This window comes from Neopsephotus bourkii, unplaced genomic scaffold (genome assembly GCF_033783945.1).
Source record: "Neopsephotus bourkii isolate Nb327-2 ecotype Australia unplaced genomic scaffold, CSIRO-AGI_Nbou_v1 NB_1052, whole genome shotgun sequence".
NCBI classification, from domain to species: Eukaryota; Metazoa; Chordata; class Aves; order Psittaciformes; family Psittacidae; genus Neopsephotus; species Neopsephotus bourkii.
Window position 1 is genome coordinate 2007301 of NW_026901541.1, and position 11306 is coordinate 2018606.

The following is an 11306-nucleotide window of genomic DNA, read 5'->3' on the forward strand; positions in this document are numbered from 1 at the left end:
AGCATCTTTCATCTATTCATGAAAAGCTGTCACTAGTCCTTTTTAATCACAGCATCCCATCAAACACTGCTGTTGAATTGCTTGTCTGATACAAGGAGCTCTCACTGCTGATGAATATCCTATTAGCACAGACAGAAGTGTTACTGAGACTCCTACTAGTAAGACAGATAAGGCATAGTACAACTGCTTATATTACTACTTTTACTAAAAATTTCTTAAGCCTTTGAGAGAATATTGAGACTGCACAGTTGAGTACTCAGTGACAGATGGGAATGCTAAAATGAAGGTTACTTGTGATTTCTCATCTGCACTTCTGTGCATGTGATATTAGAAACAAATACATTTTTCTGCAAAAAGTGTTAATTATTCATCAAAGACTTTAACTTTGGGAATGAATTAGGAAGGTATTGATTTCTTGCAGATGTGTAATCAAAGAGGCAAATAAGAGAATGGCCATTTAATTTTTGACACTTCCCATACTGCTGAGTAAAAGAGCAAACTTGAATGTTGCACCTCTCTCTGCTTGGCTTTCGCACCAGCACCCTGGTAGCCAGCTCTTGCCAAGGTACATTTGGTATGGAGGGACCTGCCCCATATAGTGCAGACACCAGCTGGCTGGTGCCACTTACCCCGGCGGCAGGGTATGGCCCCAAGTTGTCTGGGCATACCCCATCAGTGCTGCACCAGAGGTTGGGTCCCCTCTGCCACTGAGTTCCCTGAGGGCCAGGAACAGTGTGGGTCACTCTTGCCTTTTCGAAGGGTCTGATTTTCAGCAGGAATACCCAGACACATGGATGTATGACAGTGGTGTGGTAGTGTCTGAAATGTCTATTTTTAGGCTATATTACCTGTAATAGCAATTCCATTCCCACAGGTTTTGTGATGTTAAACAGAAATTTTGTGGAGCACTGAAATAACGAGTGTGATAGCCATGGGGACACTGAGAAGAAAATCTCATTTTTGTTTCATATAGAATTTGAATAGCATATGCTGAATAAGGCTTCAGGTCTTATGTGGAAGAAGAAGATAAAATTAAGAGATAACCATAATTTTGGTATTTAATAACTTCTGTCTGTTTGATTTTGCAGGCTTGATGCAGGTTTCTAATGTGATTTGGCAGGTTCTGGGAAAAGAACCCCAAGTGTTGTTGCTTTATTGCTTTTATGTCACAGAATATCCAGGCATATTTTATTCAGCTGTATCTTCTTTACACCATCTTTTTGCTAGCAATGCTGCTTTCTAGGTTTCTTTTTTGCCATCAATAATTTCTATTTGCGTATATTCTTCTATTTGTCACGGTTTAAAGCCAGCTGGCAGCCCAGAACCACGCAGCCCCTTGCTCACTTCTCCCCTTTCTTCCTCCCCCCACTCCCAAAGGGATGGGGAAGAGAATGGAAAGCATGTAGCTCCCACTGGTTAAGAACAGCCCAGTAACTAAGGTATAACACAAACCACTACTGCTACCACCAATAATGATAAGGGAAATAACAAGGGTAGAGAATACAACGCCTCACCACCCACCGACCGATACCCAGCCTGACACAAGCAGTGATCTAGCCCTTCTGAGTAACTGCCCCCAGTTTATATACTGGGCATGATGTGCTGTGGTATGGAATACCTCTTTGGCTAGTTTGGGTCAGGTGTCCTGTCTCTGCTTCTTCCTGGCTTCTTGTGCTCCTCCTCATTGGTAGAGTGTAGGAAACTGAAAAGTCCTTGGTCAGGGCAAGTGCTCCGTAGCAACACATAAACCAGCAGAGTGTTAGCAGCACTGTTCTCAGACTAAAGTCAAACCACAGCACTGCACCAGCTACTAAGAAGGAGAAAAATGACTGCTACTGCTGAACCCAGAACACTTAGATTGTTCCCCCAAGAGGAACCTCCTGCTAGGAAGCAAATGCAGACTGTTGTCATGTCTGTCTAACTGTGTTTTGGTCACAAGGTTCTTTCTCTGCAGCTAGGAAACTTCCCTGCCACTACAGATATGGTTGCATATGTTTTTTTTAAATGACCATCACATACTGGAGTTGATACCTCACAGAAACTCAGGGGAAAAATCACATTTTAAAATGTTGTTTCAGCCTCCCTCAAATATTCAGAATCTGGTGGAATTTGTTCACATGTTTTCTTCCATGACCATCCATGAGGAGCAGCTCAGCAAGAAGTGTACCCCACATCTTAGCTCTGCTGCAAGCTACAACCACTTGCAGCCACAGAACATGACAAGCAAGGAGGAAGCTTAAAGCTTTACTTTGAAATACCTCTATTTGGTATTTCTGACAGTGGTGGGACAAACTTGAAGTGCCTGGCATTTTCTATAGGCTTTCTGAAGGTTCATGTTGAGGTGCTCCTCAGATGAGATGCTCCTCCTCCACCTCTATGACCCCAGACTTGCATATTTACCATTTGCCCCCTCCTTGTCTCTGCAGGCAATTTATGCACCTGATATTTGTTACTGTCTTGTCCACCTCTCAGCAGTGAATAAATGGTACTCTTGTAACATGTAGTAAAATTTCCTTCTCTCTGAATGAAATCTGGGTTTGTCTGATAGAAAAGATTTGTTTGTGTCTCTTGACTAAAAGATCTCTGACTTTGTCTCCTGTACTGTTTACAGACATCCGGTAAATCTCATTTAGTTAAGCAGTATGACTGATGCAAGGGATTTAAAAAAACGTGAGTCAGGACTCTCATTTAGTTTTTATGATTTTTGTGTATTTTTAATAACAAGTCTTAGTTATTTCTATCCAGTTTCTGTAGAAGAGCTAGAACTGGGGTTTTTAACTTTCTCAGAAAGAAATGTGTTTAAAAAGAGAAACAAAATTTTCAGCTGATGATGCAGTTATAGAATCTAGCACTCTATGTTCAAGTCTTTTTATTTTGTTCCCTATGAGTGACCAAGTTAGGAGAGCTTTATTCTGTTTGAGTTCAGCTCAGGAACCCCATGTAAGGAGGCTTTTTTCTGATCCAGTTCCTTGGGAGTTTGGGGGCTTTCCTCCCCCTTCCTTCCCCCAGCAATATATTCCAGGGTTCTTGGTTTGGCTTTTGTAGGAGCATAGAACTCATATTCCATAGTAGAATAAGACAGATTTGGGGCAGTTAAGTGAAATCTTTACTTCCAATCCTGCTATGGTTATCAATGCTATCTTTATCCTCAGTGAACCTCAGGGGAAACATTATAGTTTTTTGGATGTACATACATCTACTTGCTTAAAGCAAGGGAGCATTCATTACTTTGCCCAACAATGTTCTTGGGATTTAGCCCACATGACATGAGGGATGAATATCTTTTGTTCCATTTTATATTTTCCTTTGGGATAAGTAGTAGAGTTAGGTTTTTGAATAAAAATTGTGAGAGAAGAGTATCTTCTGGAATTGGCCCTTGAAAGATTAATCTAAGGTCAAGGCTTTAGAGAATTTGTAATGTTATTTTGAATATTGTATTTGTACAGTCTTTCAGATTTTTTTTTTTTTTAATGTGGTACAGAGCCAGATCTGTATTTCCTTCATATTTCTTTCCCTGTGACTGGGACAATTTGTTGCATTGCTGAATTGTACGGATGTGACCTTCTGTCCCACTCTTTCATGCTGAACATAAGGTCTTAGGCTCATGCCTTCCTGACCATGTCCTGAATGATGAGCCCCAAAGGCAGTCTGTGTGCTAGCTGGGCTGCAGGCTCACTGCAGCTTTTGCACAACATCTGCAGAGCTCCACAAGTGCCGAACACAGGATATTAAACCAGCTTGAATTTTATTTGTCTTCTTTGTCAACCATCATAATTTTACTCTGTATAAATCAGGTCCTCTCCTGCCACAGCCATTTAGAGTAACATTTGTCTCACTTCACTTTAGACATTTAATAGTTCAGCGCCTAAGTTCAGACTAGTGGCCCTCACCTCCTTTTAAGGTCTAGGCAGAGAAATGAGGATAGAGAGAGGTCATATGACCTTGCTGAGATGACTGTCTGAGAATGGGAGAAGTTGTTCCATGGAGGTTCTACCTTTCCTTCACAGACTATTGGGGAATCACAGCCTAATTGAGATCTAGCTCTCTTACGTTCTAGATGTCTGGGTTCTTTAGATGAATCATACTTTACATTCTGTGACTACATTTATAGTTAACCCAAGCTAAAAGCTGATGAAATAACACTACATATGAAGTTGTCTTTGGACAGCCTTTGAGCACGTGGTGCAGAAGCACATACAGAGAGGGTCTTGAGTGGCAGATTATCTGACATTATTTGCACATCTCTTGCCAGCTGAAGATGCTGAGATAAGTGGTGTTGCTTACTCAGGATGGTTTCATCTACCAGTCAGCGTTGTATTTGTCTGAACTATAAATAGGTTAAGGTTTCATCCATGTTCCTGCATACTATGGACACTGGAAAAAATGTGCCTGTTTCGGTAGAAAGTGACATGGAACTGAGTCTCATTAGCCAAATCATGGTACCTCTTCATGATCTCTGAAGAGGTTTCTCAGACAGGTTAAGTGAGGGAATAGGATATAACAATATAGCATATATAACAATATTAACACATATAACAATATAACAATACAACAATAATAACAATAGGTTGAATTCCTGGCTGCAATCTTGTGGGTTTTTTTTCTGTAAGACCTGACCAGATTACTCTTCTCTGAATCACTCTTCTGTTCTAACGATATGTGAACAGGTTGTAGCCTATAAACTGGTTTTCAGGAAAGGTCCGTAAATTAGAAACAGACTGGATAGATAACTTAAATATGAGAAAGCAGGACCTGATGAGACTGTTCATATGCAGAGGGATTTTTTGCAAGGGCAGGATCATGAGATCTCCAGAGCTGCTTTGCATGCACAGACTTTGGCCTCATTCTCCTGGTGTCCTGGGTTCAGCAGTAGCAGTCATTTTTCTCCTTAGTAGCTGGTGCAGTGCTGTGGTTTTGACTTTCAGCCTGGGAACAGAGCTGATAACACCGATGTTTTTAGTTGCCACTCAGTCATGTTTACTCTGACCAAGGACTTTCTGAGTCTCATGCTCTGCCAGGGAGGAGGGGAAGCCAGGAGGAAGCGGAGACAGGACACCAGACCCAAACTGACCAAAGAGGTATTTCATACCACAGCACGTCATGCCCAGTATATAAACTGGGGGCAGTTACTCAGAAGGGCTAGATCACTGCTTGTGTCGGGCTGGGTATCGGTCGGTGGGTGGTGAGCGGTTATACTCTCTTCCTTTGTTATTTCCCTTATCGTTATTATTATTGGTGGTAGCAGTAGTGATTTGTGTTATACCTTAGTTACTGGACTGTTCTTATCTCAACCTGTGGGAGTTACATTCTTTCAATTCTCTTCTGCATCCCTCCAGGAGCAGGGGGAGGAAGGGGGGAAGTGAGCGAGTGGCTGCATGGCTCTGAATTGCCAGCTGGGTTTAAACCACGACACCTGGCTACAGGACAGGGAGACAAAGGGTAAGGTGGTGAAAGAAAGAGTGAAGACATGAATGAATGAATAAAAGGCTGTGTAAGAAAGAAAGACTAGAATATAGGGGAGGAGAAAGAAAATTTGGGAGAAAAGATTCAAGGTCATCTACTCTTTAGTTTAAGTTGCAAAATTAAAAAGAGAAACATTTCCAGTACAGAGATAGGAATAATCAAAGGCATAAATATGACAATCTAAAAGTTTCAAGAAGCATCATCAGACTTACTAGAAATGAATGATAATCTTGCAAATATATATAAAACTACATGGGTAGTGGTTCAACATAGAAGGGAGTGGGAGCTACTCTTTTCTTAGGTCATCCATTATTGCAGTTTTGAAGGATTTGAAAATGTTGAAATATTAGATAAGCTATTTTTCTAAGATGTACTGCTTTGAGATGTAAGCCTAAGAGAGCAAAGGTTGTTTCTGCAAGTGTTGAGTCAAACAAGACCAAGATGAGGAGTTGCAGAGAAGCCTTTCTTCCCACGTATTTCTGTTTGGTGGCTGTTTTTAGTATTAGGAGTAGCTTTTCTTTTCAGGTGCTTGCTTTTTCTTTTGTCAGAACATTAAAAATGGCTCTCTTACTTATGGAGTCCCTAGTGTCTGGTGAGGTATCATCTCACTGAAGTGATTGCTACTGCTGAACCCAGGACAAGTCTTTACCTCTGGTGGGGCACTTAACAGCTCTCTCTTCTAGTATCCAGGTTTCCTGAACCTCATAGGAAATGTATGTCTTTGAGATCTCTCTCTTCTGGGTGAATTACTTCTTAGGGTCCTTCAACTATAATGATTAAGATGTCTATTGTCTATAATGGGAACTTAAAGATGTGTAGCTTCTACATGAACGCCTACATATTAGATGCATAATAAAGGTAACTTAGTCTTGAATTGTCTTTCAACTTGTATGATAGTGTTGCTTCACATATTTTTCAGTGAGAAACCTTCATGAGTATTCAAGTAACACATTTCTGGTGGCACTGCTGGAAAGCCATGCATTAGATCATGCTTCTTACTTCATGAGCTCTGGAGTACATAAATTCACAGTAGTTAAAATCAGCAGCCAAAATGCTTATCTGCCACTTAAAGTACAAACAAAAAGATTAATTTGATGAAAACTTTGAGTGAGAAATAGCATGATTTAATTTCCCTTCAAAACAATCATATTATGGCCAGTTTCATGCCATGTGTAAGTTATAGATATGTTACATGATCTTTGGAGTATATAAGAATAGAAATTTTCTCAGGTTCTTTCTCAGGTGAGGTTTGTGATATTGCAAATACCCGTTAATGAATATAAAGGTGGTTTGGCAGAACACATAATCAGAGGTGTAATATTTCTTCAGAGAAAAGAAAATAAAAAGTATCACAGTGGCTAAAATTTTCAGAAATCCTCATCACTTCTGGATATGCAGCTTGAGACACCATGGATTCATTTGGGTCAGTGACATTTCTTCTTAGGATCATAGAATAGTTAGGAAAGGACCTTAAGTTTATCTAGTTCCAACACCCTTACCACGGGCAGGGACACCATGTCACCCAAGGCTCTGTCCAACCTGGCTTTCAACACCACCAGGGATGGAGCATTCACAACTTCCCTGGGCAACACATTCCAGTGCCTCACCACCCTTACAGTAAAGAACTTCTTCCTTATATCCAATCTAAACTTCCCCTGTTTAAGTTTTAACCCATTACCCCTTGTCCTGTCACTACAATCTCTAATGAAGAGTCCATCCCCAGCATCCTTATAGGCCCCCTTCAGATACTGGAAAGCTGCTATGAGGTTTCCACACAGCCTTCTCTTCTCCAGGCTGAACAGCCCCAACTTTCTCAGCCTGTCTTCATATGGGAAGTGCTTCAGTTCCCTGACGATCCTCGTGGCCCTCCTCTGGACTTGTTCTAGCAGTTCCATATCCCTTTTATGTTGAGGACACCAGAACTGCACACAATACTTCAAGTGAGGTCTCACAAGAGCAGAGTAGAGGAACAGGATCACCTCCTTCGACCTGCTGGTCACGCTGCTTTTGATGGAGCCCAGAATACAGTTGGCTTTCTGGGCTGCAAGTGCACACTGAAGCTGGCTCATGTTCAACTTTCTCATCGACCAACACCCCGAAGTCCTTCTCCACAGGGCTGCTCTGAATCTCTTCTCTGCCCAGCCTGTAGCTGTGCCTGGGATTGCTCTGACCCAGGTGTAGGACCTTGCCCTTGGCATGGTTAAACTTCGTAAGGTTGGCATCAGCCCACCTCACAAGCATGTCAAGGTCCCTCTGGATGGCATTCCTTCCCTCCAGCGCATCAACCAAACCACACAGCTTGGTGTCATCGGCAAACTTGCTGAGGGCGCACTCAATCTCACTGTCCATGTCAGCTACGAAGATGCTGAACAAGACCAGTCCCAACACTGACCCCTGAGGGACACCACTCGTTACTGGTCTCCAGCCGGACATTGAGCCATTGACCACAACTCTTTGTGTGTGGCCATCCAGCCAGTTCTTTATCCACCGAGTGGTCCACTTATCAAATTGATGTCTCTCCAATTTAGAGACAAGGATATCGTGTGGGACAGTGTTGAACGCTTTACACAAATCCAGGTAGATGACATCAACTGCTTTACTGCTGTCCATCAGTTCTGTAGCCCCATCATAGAAGGCCACCAAATTGGTCAGGCAGGATTTCCCCTTAGTGAAGCCATGCTGGCTGTCACCAAGCACCTTGTTGTTTTTCATGTGCCTTAGCATGCCTTCCAGGAGAATCTGCTCCAAGATTTTGCCAGGCACAGAGGTGAGACCGACTGGTTGACTGACTGGTCTGTAGCTCTCTGGGTCATCCATTTCCCCCTTTCCTTCTTATCATATGGTGATCTCTTCCTTTCCTTTCCTTTCCTTTCCTTTCCTTTCCTTTCCTTTCCTTTCCTTTCCTTTCCTTTCCTTTCCTTTCCTTTCCTTTCCTTTCCTTTCCTTTCCTTTCCTTTCCTTTCCTTTCCTTTCCTTTCCTTTCCTTTCCTTTCCTTTCCTTTCCTTTCCTTTCCTTTCCTTTCCTTTCCTTTCCTTTCCTTTCCTTTCCTTTCCTTTCCTTTCCTTCCCTACCGTACCCTACCCTATCCTTTCCCTCCCTCTCTCCTTCCCCTCCCCCTTTCTCTCCCCCTCTTCCTCCTCTTCTCCTTCCCCCTCTCCCTCTCAATCCCCCTCTCCCTTCCCCTTCCCCTCTCCCTTCCCCTTCCCTTCTCCCTTCCCTTCCCTTCCCTTCCCTTCCCTTCCCTTCCCTTCCCTTCCCTTCCCTTCCCTTCCCTTCCCTTCCCTTCCCTTCCCTTCCCTTCCCTTCCCTTCCCTTCCCTCCCCTCCCTCTCTAACTCTCCCTCTCCCTTTCAATCCCCCTCTCAATGCCCCTTCCCCTCTTTCTTCCCTTCCCCTTCCCCCTTCCCCCTTCCCCTCCCCCTTCCCCTTCCCCCCTTCCCCTCTCTCCCCCTTTCCCTCCCCCTCCCCCTCCCCCTCTCCCTCCCCTTCTCCTTCACCCTCCCCCTCCCCCTCTCCCTCTCAATTCCCCTCTCCCTTCCCCGTCCCCTCCCCCTTCCCCTCCCCCTTCCCCTCCCCCTTCCCCTTCCCTTCCCCCTTCTCCCTTCTCTTCCTTTTTCCTTCCCCTTTTCATTTTCCCTTTCCTTTTCCTTTTCCCTTTCCTTTTCTTTCCTTTATTGTTTTTTCCTTTTTTGTCAAAAATTCCAAGGGCTAAATATTTCTCTGGCTTAATGCTAATCTGTGCTTGAGTACAGTAGAAGGAGCTGAGAAACAATACTGTAATTGAGAAAAAAATGTGAGCCCACTGCCTACTTGCTGCTCAGGAATTCTGTATTGCTTGGGAGAGTTGTGTTCAGTGATTTCTTTGCCTGTAGCTTTGAGTATTCTTTTTCTATATTCCTACCCTTGAAAAATAAAATGCATGAGTGTATTAACCCCTAAAATGCTTTGGCATCTGTGTGATATATTTCTTCACCTCCCTTTGACAATAGGGTGAGAAGTTTGCTATTGGGGGTGAACATGGACATGAATCCAGAACATGAGGTAGCTGATATACTGTTTTCTTATACTTTCAGTGTAAAGCCTATGTATCTTAACTAAGAAATTTAACACAGTTTGTGGTGTGGTAGCCTGACTTGTTAGTTTAGAAGTGTCGGCAAGGCAGCACAGTCAGCATTTGGATGACCAGGGCATTGGCCACTGCTCATGTGCTCAGATTCACCACCTGAGAAGTCTGATAGTTGCTGCAAAGCAGTTCTGGGCAGCAGTGCCGACACACAGTACTACTTATTTCTCAGAAGGCAGTAAAACTCTGTAGTAAATAAAAAATCATTCAGCATGCTATTTTATAAACTGGTATAATGCTGTTACTGTCAGCAGTGACTGACAATTGCTCCTTTATTTAAGCACAATAGCCACGGGGAAGCTGCAGGACATTCTCAAGAGGAAGGCACTAAGGAACGGACAGTGCCTCCTGTTTTCCCAATGGCTAATAGAAAAACAACTGTCTTTCTATAATTTTGCTTCATGGATTGTCACGCAGCAGCATGCAGCTGCAATGCTGGCACGCCTGCAACAGGCAGCGACACTGTGACGCCAGGATGTGGGACCTATCCATCCTTTTTCTGTCTAGGTGTTCCCTTCTGGGTATTCCTAAAATGTTGGTGCGTTACTGAGGACCAGAGGCCAGCGCTACATCTGTACAAGTTCTGTGTGCTGAAGCATGCTCGCAGTTTTGTAAAATTACATGGTTGTGATGGAGGGAAGTAATCATCATAAAAGTTAACGTATGTGCTACTCTTCTACTCACAATGTTCTTTCCCCTGCTCACTAGTTAATCTCCACGTTATCATCTACCTGGTATTCCTTTTCTCCTCACTGACTTCTCTGAACATGACAGATTTCTCCTTTTCCTATACTACATTAGAGGCACTTTTCCTTGCCTTACCTTGCCTTGTGTGCTTCAGCACTTTGCCTTTCTCTGTGCCTTTCTTTCTGTCTGTCCTGGGTTTAGCAGTAGCAATCATTTTTCTCTTTTTTCTCATTTTTCTCTTTCTTGGTAGCTGGTGCAGTGCTGTGGTTTGACTTTCGGGCTGGGAGGGCAAGAAGTGGGGGGATTGGGTGAACAAGATGTCTGGCTGGGTGTCGTGGTTTAACCAATGCCAGGCAGCTTTCACTCACTCCCCCCCCACTTCTTGCCCTCCCCCTACTCTCGGAGGGACGGAGAGGAGAATCAGAAAGAATGCAACTCCCACGGGTTGAGATAAGAACAGTTTAGTAACTAAGGTATAACACAAATCACTACTGCTGCCACCAATAATAGTAATGATAAAGGAAATAATAAGGGAAGAGAATACAACACCTCATCACCAGCCGACCGATAACTCGCCCCCCAGCCCGACCAAACACCGACCGATACCTCCTCCAACCCTGCAGTCCACTCTAGGCCCCTTCTGGGTCCCTCTCCCAGTTACATCCTGGGCATGACGTGCTGTGGTATGGAATACCTCTTTGGTCAGTTTGGGTCAGGTGTCCTGTCTCTGCTTCCTCCCAGCTTCCCTCCTCCCTGACAGAGCATGAGGCCCACAAAGTCCTTGGCCAAACCAAAACATCATTGTTTTTCAGCTCTGTTCCCAGCTGAAAGCCAAAACACAGCCCTGCACCAGCTACCAAGAAGGAGAAAAAATGACTGCTGCTGCTAAACCCAGAACACTGGGGTTAAACCACGACACTGTCTTACATAAGATCACAAGTGGCCATAGGAATCTTCCTATGGGTGTCTAAACTGAGCCAGCTTTGATTATAGTGCCTACTTGGACACTTCTTATGTATAGACAATTCAGTTC